Below are 13101 nucleotides of genomic sequence, written 5' to 3'. Positions count from 1 at the left end.
ACCTCTTAGCACGTTTCCCCCCGATTTTGGAGACATGTTGATGATGCACAGGAATATGATCACATTTCCACCAAACAAAAAAGCACTTCATGAGTGACGTGGGGTTGGGTGGTCATAGGGGTTAGTGGAAGGGCCGGCTGCAGGCCAGTCCTTGCGGGAGATGTGCATGGCACGGGGATAGGTGGGTAAAAGGGGTGGGCCGCAGCCCTGCGGTCCATCCCCGCCAAACATGGCCAAAGGCCATGCGTGAACCGGGGTTGAATGGTTACAGGGTGTTGGCCCTGCGGCCAGTTGGATTAATGTAAAGTAATTACTTTTACGTAACATTAAAAAAGGTTACAGGGATGTTATAGTTAGGAAATAGGATTAAAAAAACATAGAAATTCACTTAAAAAACAAAAGGTTATGGCAATATTATAGTTAGGTTCTGAATTCACTCGCTCAAAACCATAGAAATTCAGCAGTTATAGTTATGGTTAGCTGAAGTAACTATAACTCATGCCCTCGCCATGCACTGCTAATTACCCCACATATTACATCACTTATGACATCTTTGATAACACGTTTCATAATATCAATGTAACTTCCTACTGAGAGACACCAAAGATTTTGTAACTAAAATCCAAAATTTGGACTGGGAGGAGTCCTACATCATGGCATGTTTTGATGTTGAAATCTTTTACACAGGCATTCAGAACAAGGATGGCCTTGCAGCATGCAAATATTTTTTGCGGGCTTGGGTAATGAACTATCTGCCACATACTCACATGCTGTTGCAAATGTTTAACATCTGTCTTACTGAGAATATTTTTCTGTTTGACAAGGTGCTATATAAACAAACACAGGGTAAATGGATGGGCACCTGCTTTGCCTCCAGCTATGCCAATCTGGTGAAAGGAGCAGGTTATCTGGGAGCCCTGTATTAGAAATGGTATTTTAGTTGGCTCGGGCATGTGCCTCAGTTAGGCAGAAAACAGCACTATAGTTAGGGCAAGTAAGTTACAAACCAAAGATAACCTGTGCTCTCCCCCAGTAGCTTGGCATAGAGCACTCAGTCTTATCCCCAGAGACAATGTATAAAGCGCTTGTAGAAAACACACACACTAGTGACACAATAACTACACCACAAAAGAGACTGCACACAGGAATATATAAAAAATATGCTTTTTATATTGGTTATATCAAAAGACCGAAATAGCATGAATCATAACTGTTGCGCATATTATGCAGATCTTAAATTACTACTTGTTACTGTGAAAAAGAGCCACATCAATAGGCATCAGAATATCAGGGCATGAAAGACAGTAGACTAGGAAGTAAAACATACATGAATCATCGACTTAGTGCGAGTAACACAGTGTGCCTGGTATGGAGGCCAGAACACTTGAAGCACCATACATCATAAAAGATTACCATGAACAAATAAGGTTTCACGATTGTGCACATCCTGCCAGTATTGTGGTCATCCCTGTTACACTGACGTCATCTACATCCAGACATTGTAAATCACAACCTATATTGTAGCAGTAATGAGGAAGACTTTCAGTAGACAGATATAGTTGCAGGTTCACCTGACCTTATGTTAGTGGTAATATAGTAGAGGCAGACTCACCACGGTCTGTGTAGGAGTTCCTGGGCTCCTACTATAGAAAGTGTGGTACTGAATGGCTCCTCAGGAACCGGACCACAGCCGATGGTCTCCTTCCCATCCTGCGAGCTGTACTGAAAAATGCCCCCAAAGAGAAGCCACCAGAAGGAAGAAGGTGCTCATACTGTAAGGAATGGAGAGGGAACCCTCCCTGGGCTCCCCGTGCAGAGAGCAGGGGCTGCTAGTGTCCTGCGCCACGCAATTCTTGGTGCGGGGGCTGGGCATCGCACAGACCCAAGGAGTCCCAATCCACGGGAGAGCCCGTGGGACCTGCATGATGTGCGCAGAGGGGCATCCAGCTGGCCCAACCCACTACCCCCACACAGCGGGGGCTGAGTACCGTGCTTACAGGCCTCCCTGTCTTGGAAGGTTACTGGCGTGCCCTGTTACATCCCGCTCCCTTGGGAGTAAAGGGGAGGCAGGATTCACACTGTCAGCACCTCAGCATCTCCTGAAGGTATACAGTGGACCCGCAGCCTCCTAAGCCACATCGGTGAAGGGGCAATCCTGTTAACGCGGGTTCTGTGCTGAAAGGGCTTCCCTTGCCACAGCCCCGACTTTCCTGGGGCACACACTGTTCGACGCAGTTAGGGAGAGTGCCTGGCATGCACTAGTGTCTTCCCTGCATTACAGCCAAGGAAGCGCTCACTAATAAGATTTTAGCAGAGAATAGAATGATTGATGTGTGCCAGGGGCTACAGGGCACTGAAGTTAGAAGGCCAGGGGCACACAGACATAAACAGAGTCGCACATCAGATGAATCCCGCACTGGGCCCTGGGTGAGCATTGGTAGGGCGAACACATGGCAGACAGCAGTGAGCAGGGAGAATCTGATGATGGATATGTCCTGCTAGATTATTTCATATGAGCATGTTGCAAGAAGGATAAGTTTTCTTTTCTTTAAATTTGTGCATATTTATTGTATTTCTTTTGATATTTACCATTTGATGCCCACAATATGTCTACATTTGGTCACATATGGAATCATTGTAAAATGTATTTAAATGGTGGGTTGAGGGGGAATCATGGCTACTGGAAGCCTTTAATTATATCTGCACTGTGTATGTTCTGATTAACTGTTTGAGCCACTCACCCTGTCATATACATTGTAACTGGATTGGGCTACTTTAGCTGATGATCATCTTCAATTCTGTTATTTTGACTATTAAGGATGTGGGAAATCATTTGTTATATTTTGGTAACACATAACAATTTATCACGTATCCAAGCCATACGACTTGCATTGAGTAAACTGACTTTGCGTAGCAAGATCTCACTGTATAGTGACTGCATATTAAGGCCCTCATTATGACATTGGTGGTAAATCCCACTTACTGCCATGCTGATTGCCGCCAACATACCACTGCAGCGGAAGATATCCGTTCACCATTTTATGACACACACACACCAATCTGTCACTATTCAGCCACACACACAAGTCCGTCACACCAAAGGCCAGTGATAAACTGTCGGTATCCAAACCTACACCGTTACGCCAACAGAACAACGCCCACAACATTATGACCCACGAATCACCACGGCGGACATTCAATGGCGGTAAACCATTGGCGGTACATACCACCGCACTCAAAATACACACACAAAAAAAACCAATACCACATTGGACAATTCAAACTACACACACCTGACACACATACAAAGACTGCCCCCACACCACTATAAAACACACACCCACAGTACCCACAACCCTTTACCATTACAAACAATTGCCAACAGAGAGAGACAGAAAGAGCACTCACACAACCAGAGCCACATACCACCATCACCTATACACCACCCACACACCTTACATCACACACCCCAACACATCATCCTGCACACCCACACCGCTCACACTACACCCATGGCACCACAACAACACCCCAGATTTTCTGAGGAGAAGCTAAGGGTCATGGTGGAGGAACTCATCCGGGTAGAGCCACAGCTATTTGGATTACAGGTGCAGCAGATATCCATTGCTAGGAAGATGGAGCTATGGCAGAGGATCGCAGACAAGGTCAACGCCGTGGGACAGCACCACAGAACAAGGGATGACATCAGGAAGAGGTGGAACGACCTACGGGGAAGGTGCGTTCCATGGCAGCAAGACACCAGCTCACAGTACAGAGGACTGGCGGTGGACCCTCACCTCCTTCCCCACAACTAACAACATGGGAGGAACAAGTCTTGGCAATCATGCATCCTGAGGGCCTGGCCGGAGTAGGAGAAGGACTGGACTCTGGTACCTCAACTCTCTACTATTATCACCCCCCTACCTGCATGCCATCACATACCCCGACCCCACTCTCACTCCCATCACTCCACCACCTCCCACACACCCCACCATCATAACCCACTCATCCCAATGCCACGCCCAGCATGCACCACCAATGCATGGAGACCACTCACAGCCCTGCATGGACACCTATCACTAAAGCATGCACACTAGAGAATCATCTGGCCCACCACATAACAACTCACACAAGGAAAAGCTGCCAGGGCAATAACAACCATAGAGGGCAACATACCCATGCACAATATGTCACTCACAGAAATAATAACACTGCATATACATCCCCACAGGTATCCCAGCCAATGCCACCAGAGAAAAGGTGCCAGCAACATCAAGTCCCCCCACAGAAGAGGTCCACAGTGATGACAGCGACTCTGCTCGCCTGTATCTGGATGACCAACCTGACCCATCAGGGACCTCCAGACAGTTGGTTACCCAGGCACAGTCACACACCACCACGGAGCACCCCCCTCAGGAAACACCACCACAACACCCACCCAGCGTGCCCATACCTCTGTCACCAGGACACGTCATTCAGAAGTGTGTCCACCACTACAGGGACCCCAGGGCACACCACAAACCCAAGACAATGAGGAACCTGGGGTCAGTGGCAGTGGGCACACGGTTCAGGGGACAGAGGCACAGGACAACAGAGAAGCTAGGAGGACTGCTTTGTGCCAGGGGGAGGACAGGCACAGGGAACCGACTCTCCAGGAGGCACTCACTGTGATCCTGGAAGCATACCAACATTCCCAGGATACGCTGGGCCAGATCCTGGACAAGTTGCAGGAGAAAATGCGGCTGAAGGAGGGACAGTACCAGGGGATCAGGGAGGACTTGAAGTCCATTAACACCACCCTGGTCTCCATTGCAGGGGTGCTGACGGACATGGCCAACATTATGAGGGAGAAAGTCACACCAGCGGGCCCCTGCCACTAGCCAGACTACTGAACAGCCCTCCACCTCCGCTGCCGCTAGAGGACAGTAGGCCCCGCCACAGGACCAACAGGCCACCAGCATCCCTCCCCCTGCAGAAGGAGACCCACCCCGCAAACGTTCCCTGAGATCCAGGCAGAAGCCAGAGACTGTTGCCAAGTCCCCCTCCAGAAAATAAGACTCTCCTGATTGTCACCCTTGTGCCCCACTCTGTCACCCTATCCACCTTGAATTCTCTTTGTTCCCCTTCCTATGCCCCCTTGGACAATGCACCTATGCTACCAATAGACTGGACTCTACCCTGACTTCCCTCCATCATCACCCCAGTCCATTGCATTTCCCGCTTTTCTTCAGAGCACTGCAATAAACACACTTTGAAAAAATACAAGTATGGAGTATGTCAAATGATTTAAGTATGTATTTGTTTAACAAGGTTTAAACATTGCAATTCAACTGTACAGTAATGTATACATAGGAAAGACCTGTAGTTGGCTGCAGTGAACACACCAGGAGCGATAGTGGGGCACCAACATCTGCAAGAAGAGTTGCCAAAGGTACAGTGAGTGGGCATAGAAGTGGGAATTCACAGCCTGCCAGTGACAATGTCAAACACAAAACTTTCAATGAAATGAGAAGTTACACTGTCCTACCTGTGTGTCATTGGAAGTATTGACATATCACTGAAGTTCTGTTGTCCTCATCCTCTGCCTCCTCATCTTCACTGTCCACAGGGCCCATAGTTGCCACACCACCATCTCCAGCCTCCTCCTGCAGAAAGGCACATGGCGTCTCAAGGCTAGCTTGTGCAACATGCAGCATGCCACGATTATCTGGCAGACCTTTTTGGGTGAGTAGCACAGGGATCCACCAGTTAGATGGAGGCACTGAAAACTGGCATTCAGGAGGCCAAAGGTATGTTCTATTGTCCTTCATGTTCGCTCATGTGCCTCATTGTAATGTTCCTCTGCCCTTGTCCTCCCATTCCTCACAGGGGTCAGTAGATATGAGAGGTTGGGGTAACCAGAGTCACCTGCAAATATCGAGAAACAACTGTTAGCCACACACTATGCCATATGGCCCAAACCATACCCATACACCTACATCCACTGGGTGGGAACCATGCCTCACCTAATAGCCACACCCTGTGCCTCTGTGGTAGGGCTATCACATTTGGGATGCTGCTATTCCTCAGGATAAAAGGATCATGCACTGAGCCTGGATACTTAGCACTGACATGGGATATGTAGTGGTCCCCCAAACACACCATCTGCACATTCAACGTATGAAAACGTTTTCGATTTCTGAAGACCTGTTCATTTTGCCGGGGCGGTGGGGGGGTGGGAGGGGGACAAATGCAATATGCGTTCCATCAATCGCCCCAATGATGTTGGGGAAAAGTCCCATTGCATAAAAGTCAGCCTTAACTGTGGCCAAATCCTCCACTTGGGGGAAAACAATGTAGCTCACATGTGTTTAATCAGGGCAGACAACACTCTGGTCAACACTATTGAGAACATTGGCTGTGACATTCCTGCTGCCAAGCCCACCGTCACTTGGAAAGAACCAGTTGACAAGAAATGGAGCTCTGATAGCACTTGCACAAGAGGAGGGATACCAGTGGGGTGACGGATAGCAGATATCAGGTCAGGCTCCAGTTGGGCACACAGCTCCGTGATTATGGCCCTGTCAAGTCTGTAGGTGAGCATAATGTGGAGGATAATGTGCCTGTCCTCCATTGTTGCCAAGTCCACTAGGTGTCTGTACATGGGCGGATTTCTTCATCTCCTATTCATCCGCAGTGGTTGCAATCTATGGGGCAAAAGAGTGAGGATCCAGTCATAATCTGCACATTGTAGCCACTACAGTTCAATGCATGATGTGATTTTTATGTATTAGTGGCATATGTCATGAATTTACAATTGTGATCTGTGACGCAGTTATGATCCATGGTCTCCCCCCCACCCCCAAAATGGCGTCCTCCTGTCCTGTATAGAGGGACAGGTGGAAGTGAGGTAATTCCTCTGACGCTGTGCGCCGTTGCGGGAGGCGGTCGGGAACCGCTGTGCAACTCCTCATTGGTTATTGGTTATCATTGGGTAGAGTGGCCAATGGTGATGTACGCTGGTGGTGACGGTATGCACCGCCGCAGACGTCACTGCCATTTTCTAGCTGTTCACTTACTTGCTACCTGACCTTCGACAGGAGAGTACCTACACTGCATGTGCTGCTGTGACCTGTGTCTGGAACCTACCATGGCCCATGTGACTGGGGAAAGGGCCCCTGCCTTCACCTCGGCGGAGTTGGAGCGACTGGTGGATGGGCCTCCAGACCAACAGGTGAGTACACTGTGAGCACGATGCATGGGGCATGAATGCATGGAGTGGTGTATGTGAAGGCCTCATGTTGGGGGGGGTTGGTGGATGGGCCCTAGGCAGCGTGCAGCATGTATGCTGGGCCATGTCTGTGCGTAAGGGGATGGGAGGGCTATGGTGGGCAATGAGAGTAACAGGCAGGATGGTCTAAATAATACCTTTCCCTGTGTATATTTCCTCTGCAGGTCAGTGCCTATCAAAAGAAGGTTATATTGCGTACCATCGCCAAGGCCGTGCGGACCCTGGAGGTCTACGGCAGGCGGAGCACCCACTGTCAGAAACGGTGGGAGAACCTGAGACTCTGGGCACGGAAGACGGCGGAGGCCCAGCTGGGGATGGCCTACCAACAAGGAACAGATGCCCGCTGAACCCTGACCCCCCTGATGGCCTGCATACTGGTGGTGGCCTATCCGGAGCTGGATGGGCGCTTGGGGGCATCACAGCAGCAACAAGGGGGTGAGTACAGTGCCCATCATTACTACTTATGCCTGGTGGGGTGGTATCCTGATGGGGGAAGTGTGTCTGTGGGTGCCCCAGGCCAGGGCTGACATTGCAGTGTAGGTTCCATGTTGGGCAGGGTTCTGATGTGATATTCTTCCAACCTAGCTAGTAGTCATACACTACTGGGCAGGGGTGTGTGGGTCCCAGGTATGATGCAGTGGGTGGTATGTGTCCCTCCTCATGCCCTGGTGACTAGCATTGTTACTGGTAGTGCATTGCATAGTGCATAGGGCTGTTCCCTGTGTGTGAGGGTGCTGTGTACACCAACTGTGGTGTTGGTGCAGCCACTGACCAAGTGTATCCTTTGTCTCTTCCACCCCAGTTTATTTTTGTCATCCTGTCCTTCTGTGCATTAACATCCTCTGGCAGAGGAGCAGAGGAACCGGCAACGGAGGGAGCTGCATTACACAAACACCGACAGTGAGGGCACCAGTGGGGCGGAGGGCGAGGGGAGCACCACGGCTGACTGGAGGGGACAGTTCGGACACGGATACCTCCTCCGATGGAAGCTCCCTGGTGGTGGCAGACACCTCTGTCCCCACCCCAGCTACAGGTGCAGCCACCACCCCCCATACCAGCACCACCCTCCCAGCAGCCCCTCAGCGAGTTGCCTGTGCCCATTCACCCAGGGGGGTAGGCATCTCCTTTGCCCCAGGCACCTCTGCCCCAGTTAGCCCTGCTGGCCTGAGTGAGGAGGCTATTGACCTCCTGTGATCCATCTCTGTTGGGCAGTCAACCATTGTGAATGCCATCCAGGGGCTGGCAGCCCATTTGCAACAAACAAATGCATTCCTGAAGGGCATTCACTCTAGCATGGCGGGCCAACGGAGATCAATCCAGGCTCTGGCCTCCTCCCTGATGGCAGCCATTGTTCTGTTTCTAGCCTCCCCCCTCCAACTTCCTCTACCCAATCCCATTCCCCTCAACCCCAACCTATCCCAAGCACACAGGCAGACCAGCATGCACCCAGGACAACACACAGGAGTGGTTCAGGCAAACACACGCACCACACATCATCCCACAGGCACTCGCAGAAACACCATCCAGATGCAGACATACCAACATCCACTGCCTCCACTGTGTCCCCCTCCTCATCATCCTCTTCCTCCCTTCCAGTAATGTCTCCACTCACACCTGCATGCACTACATCCTCATCCACTACCTCCATCACCTGCACACCTATCAGTACACACCTCACTGGCAGTCACCACCCCCACATCCATGCACACGTCCCCTGTGTCCTCTCCCACTGTGTCTGTGCCCCCTCCTCCCAAACCACACAAACGCAAGCACTCAGACACCCAACAGCCATCCACCTCACAACAGCATCCAGCCCATGCACCTGCACCCAAACACAGCAGAGAGACACCTCCTACAACCAGTCCCTCTTCCTCCACTCCCAGACCTTCTCCCTCTTCCCGCCCCAATGTCTCTAAGAAGCTTTTCCTCTCTACCATTGACCTCTTCCCTACCCCATCCTTCACGTCTGGCCAGGGTGTGTAAAACCCAGGCAAGCAGCTCAGCCATCCAGTCCATGGGCCCAGTAGTGTCCCCAGCAACTCGTGGTGGGAAGGGATCCCGGGCACCAGGCAGCCACATGGAAAGAGTGCCTGCCCTACGTGTTGCCAGGAAAGTCAAGGTTCCACCCACAGCTGCTACCGTGAAGGTCAAGGTGCTATCCCCAGCTGCTACCGTGAAGGTAAAAGTGCCACCCCCAGCTGCTTCCAAGAGGAGCAAGGAGCCATCCCCAGCTGCTGCCAAGAGGAGCAAGGAGCCATCACCAACTGCTGCTAGGAAGGGCAAGGGGCCTGCACCTGCAGGCAGAAAGGGCAAGGGGCCTGGTGCTGGGACTCAGTCAGAGCCCCCACCACCAACCATGGTGGTGCAGCCATCCAAGGCTGCAGGGGATGGGCAGGAGCTTCCCCCCACAACCACCAGCAGCAGCAGTAGCACCAGCACCACCACCAGCAGCAGGCAGCCGTCCAAGGCTGCAGGGGATGGGCAGGAGCTTCCCCCCACAACCTGCATCAGCAACACCAGCACCACCACCAGCAGTGGGCAGCCATCCGAGGCTGCAGGGGATGGGCAGGAGCTTCCCCCCAAAACCACCACCAGCAGCAGCAACACCACTGAGCAGCCATCACCGCCGGTGGACAGTGTGTAGTCCTGCGTCCATGGGCTGTTGTGTGGGCTGCCCCTGCAAATCCTGTGGGACTGACACCCAGCTGAGAGACTGTGACCTTGCACTCCCCAAGTCCTGCATCACAGGGCACGATGCCCCCTCCAGAACCAGTGGAGAAGCCATCCACTCACCCCATCCTCCCCAGGATGAAGATCACAGGGCACAATGCCCCCTCCAGAACCAGTAGAGAAGCCATCCACTCACCCCATCCTCCCCAGGATGAAGATCACAGGGCACGATGCCCTCTCCAGAACCAGTGGAGAAGCCATCCACTCACCCCATCCTCCCCAGGATGAAGATCACAGGGCACGATGCCCTCTCCAGAACCAGTAGAGAAGCTATCCACTCACCCCTTCCTCCCGAGGATGCAGATCACAGGGCACCCCTTCCAGAACCAGTGGAGAAGCCATCCACTCACCCCATCCTCCCCAAGATGAAGTTCACAGGGCATGATGCCCCCACCAGAACCAGTGGAGAAGCCATCCACTCACCCATCCTCCCTAGGATGTAGATCACAGGGCATGTTGACCCCTCCAGATCCAGTGGGCAAGTCACACACTGGAGAGACTGTGGCCTTGCACTCCCCAGGTCCGAGCACAGGTCATGTTGCCCCCTCCAAAGCATGTGGGCAAGTCACCCACTTGAGAGACTGTGGCCATGCACTCCCCAAGACCGAGCACCGGGCATGTTGCCCTCTCCAGAGCATGTGGGCAAGTCACCCACTTGAGAGACTGTGGCCTTGCACTCCACAGGACTGAGCACAGGGCATGTTGCCCCCTCCAGGACCAGTGGTGTTGTTCCATCTGCCGGCTGAGGTGTCCCCCTGTGCCTATTTTTGTACTGATGCCCCTGCAGTGTTCTCTCCGTGTTGTTGCAGGAATCAAGTGGGGCCTTGGACTTTGTGATGTGGCCCTGTGGCCCACGAACATTGAGGACTGGGCAGTGTCCCTTGTTTTGTAAATATGTATATACTTTCAGATTGGATGCACATATTACTACTTTATTTATCTTATTACACTCACTTTTATCTGTTCGTGTTGTCTTTGCATTTTTCCAGAGGGGTACGGGGTATATATGTTTTATTACTGCATCTAGTTGTATGTATGGTGTGTGTGGGGTGTGTGTTGTGCTCGTTTTCCTCCCCACCTCCCCTGTGGGCTAGGTGGCTGTGCTCACAGTGGTCACCTTCGCCGTCGTTGGTGTTCGTGGTGGAGCAGGACGTAGAACAGCATTGGGAATATTTGCAGTTTGGGCTCAATGGCGGGGTGGTTCTTTCCTGAGTCTCCACAGGTGAGTCGTTTTCCTTCTGTGCAGTGTTTCCGCCAAAGTTTTGATGTCGTTGGTACCGCCCCGGAAAAGGTGGCGGTTTCCTGTGTCTTAATACAGTGGGCGGAACATTGTCTTTCCCCTGGCTGTAGGCGGCTACTGCCATAGTGCCTGTCGTTTCCACCTTGGCGGTCGGTGTGGTAAAGTGGCTGTCTAAGCTCTTTCCACCATCATCATAATTTGGTGGAATTTACCGCCAGCCTGTTGGCGGTATTACCGCCACTTTATCACCAACTGCCAGGGTGGTAATGAGGGCCTAAGTGTGGTGCCAGTATCACAATTAATGATGTTAGTCAGGAATAGAACATTCGTTTTGTTTTATGCACAATTGTATTGAATCTGTTCATTTTTCCATTTTGGAAGCTTTTCTTTTGAACACATTATATTGTTGCTGAGCAAAGTTTTTTGTTTCTGTCTGTCGCCATTATAGTCCTTTGAAAATGGGTGGTACAAAACTACATGCCATGTGATGAAGACCAGAGAACGGTTGAAACGTATTGTGTTTCCCTAAGCGCTGTCAGTAAAGACTGATTAAGTGAATCCACTGGTGTGGCTTGTTTTTCCTTCCGGAGATTGGTAATTTGGTGGGAACGGAGAATATAGTTGCTGCGGTGATGCCTGCTGAATGAGCCCCAGTCCATAGAAAGGGCGTCTTCAACATTGGTTTTGTTGAAGTATATATACATATATTTATATATACAGTCCGTCTGCTGTATAAAGTTTTCTATATATGTATCGTTCTCACAGAATGGAACACGCTCAGTATAAAAATGTAAGTACTGAAGGATTAGAACAAGTATGTTTTGACATTCTAAGATGGCGGCCGCTTTTCTTTGTATTGTAGGAATATGTGTGTGTTAGTCCGTCATTTATGTTTGTTCTATAGATGGTATTTAATATGCAAATTAAACAGCCGTCCCATACGTGATCAAGGCTACAGCTGAAACGCGTTGGGAGGAGGCATTGTTTTATTAGAAAACATATGCAATTACAAACGTGTCCGAGTACTTCCTTTCAATTTTGAGGATTTGGTGCATTTTGTATGTGGATTTCCGGGTCTACGCTCGGACCACCACTAAGTTCAGCCTGGGGACTCCGGTACCAGTGTTGTGTGATATTTAGTCATTACTGAGGCTCCCACGAGTAGTATTATCTTCATGGAATGGAAAGTACGATTCAAAACTGAGCCGACCGAATTGTATCTACGGCAGCCTTGTGAAGTTCAGACCATGTGTTTACCATTAACACGCCGATGTGAGAAAAATAAGCACGTTTGGAGTGGCTACCTTAAAAGGAGTGAATCCTGGGATGTGCAAGCTAAAGTTCTGTAGTTGGAGTGGTTGTGAAACTATGAAGTGTTTCACGAACAACGAAAGAATTTGAACTATGGAGGTTATGAAAAATGCACAAAATGAAAGTGGAATAGCATACCTTCAAGAGTCACGAAGAACTTGCAAGAAATAAGTCGAGCGCTGAGGTAGGATTACACATGGCAAGTTTGTTATGAGTGAAACAAAATATCTTGCTGCATGGATATGATATACAACTATTAACATCGTTGTGAGATTTTTATGCTATTACATGTGGTTTAAGAGAGCCAAGTATATTTTCCCTCGGCGAGGATTGCAGCTCCATATGTTTTCAAGAAAGTGACAGGGTTTGGACTCTACGGCATTATCTACTGTATGACTTGTTTGATGATAATATTGACCATTTTTGGGGCAGGCTATCAGTTTTTTAATTCATGAGGAGGCTTGTGTTGGAGTGGGCCATAAGGGCTAAGTGCTCACATTTGGAGTACTGCGGTGTGAATACGAGTATAGTCTGTTACAATGTCTTCCTC

General features: G+C 50.3%; 1 long non-coding RNA gene across 2 annotated transcripts in view; it reads left to right on the top strand.

The window, feature by feature from the left end:
* The first annotated feature begins 12185 nt into the window (after positions 1 to 12185).
* Positions 12186 to 13101, top strand: part of LOC138300593 (uncharacterized) — an 82161-nt gene continuing 81245 nt past the window's right edge. For both annotated transcript variants that reach the window (XR_011204965.1, XR_011204966.1), the window contains exon 1: positions 12186 to 12735. This is a non-coding gene — a long non-coding RNA (uncharacterized lncRNA). The remainder of the gene's footprint in view (positions 12736 to 13101) is intronic.

The sequence above is a fragment of the Pleurodeles waltl genome, chromosome 6 (genome assembly GCF_031143425.1).
Source record: "Pleurodeles waltl isolate 20211129_DDA chromosome 6, aPleWal1.hap1.20221129, whole genome shotgun sequence".
Lineage (NCBI taxonomy): Eukaryota > Metazoa > Chordata > Amphibia > Caudata > Salamandridae > Pleurodeles > Pleurodeles waltl.
Note: the sequence above shows the minus strand (reverse complement) of the source record. Positions and strands in the feature narration are given on the sequence as shown.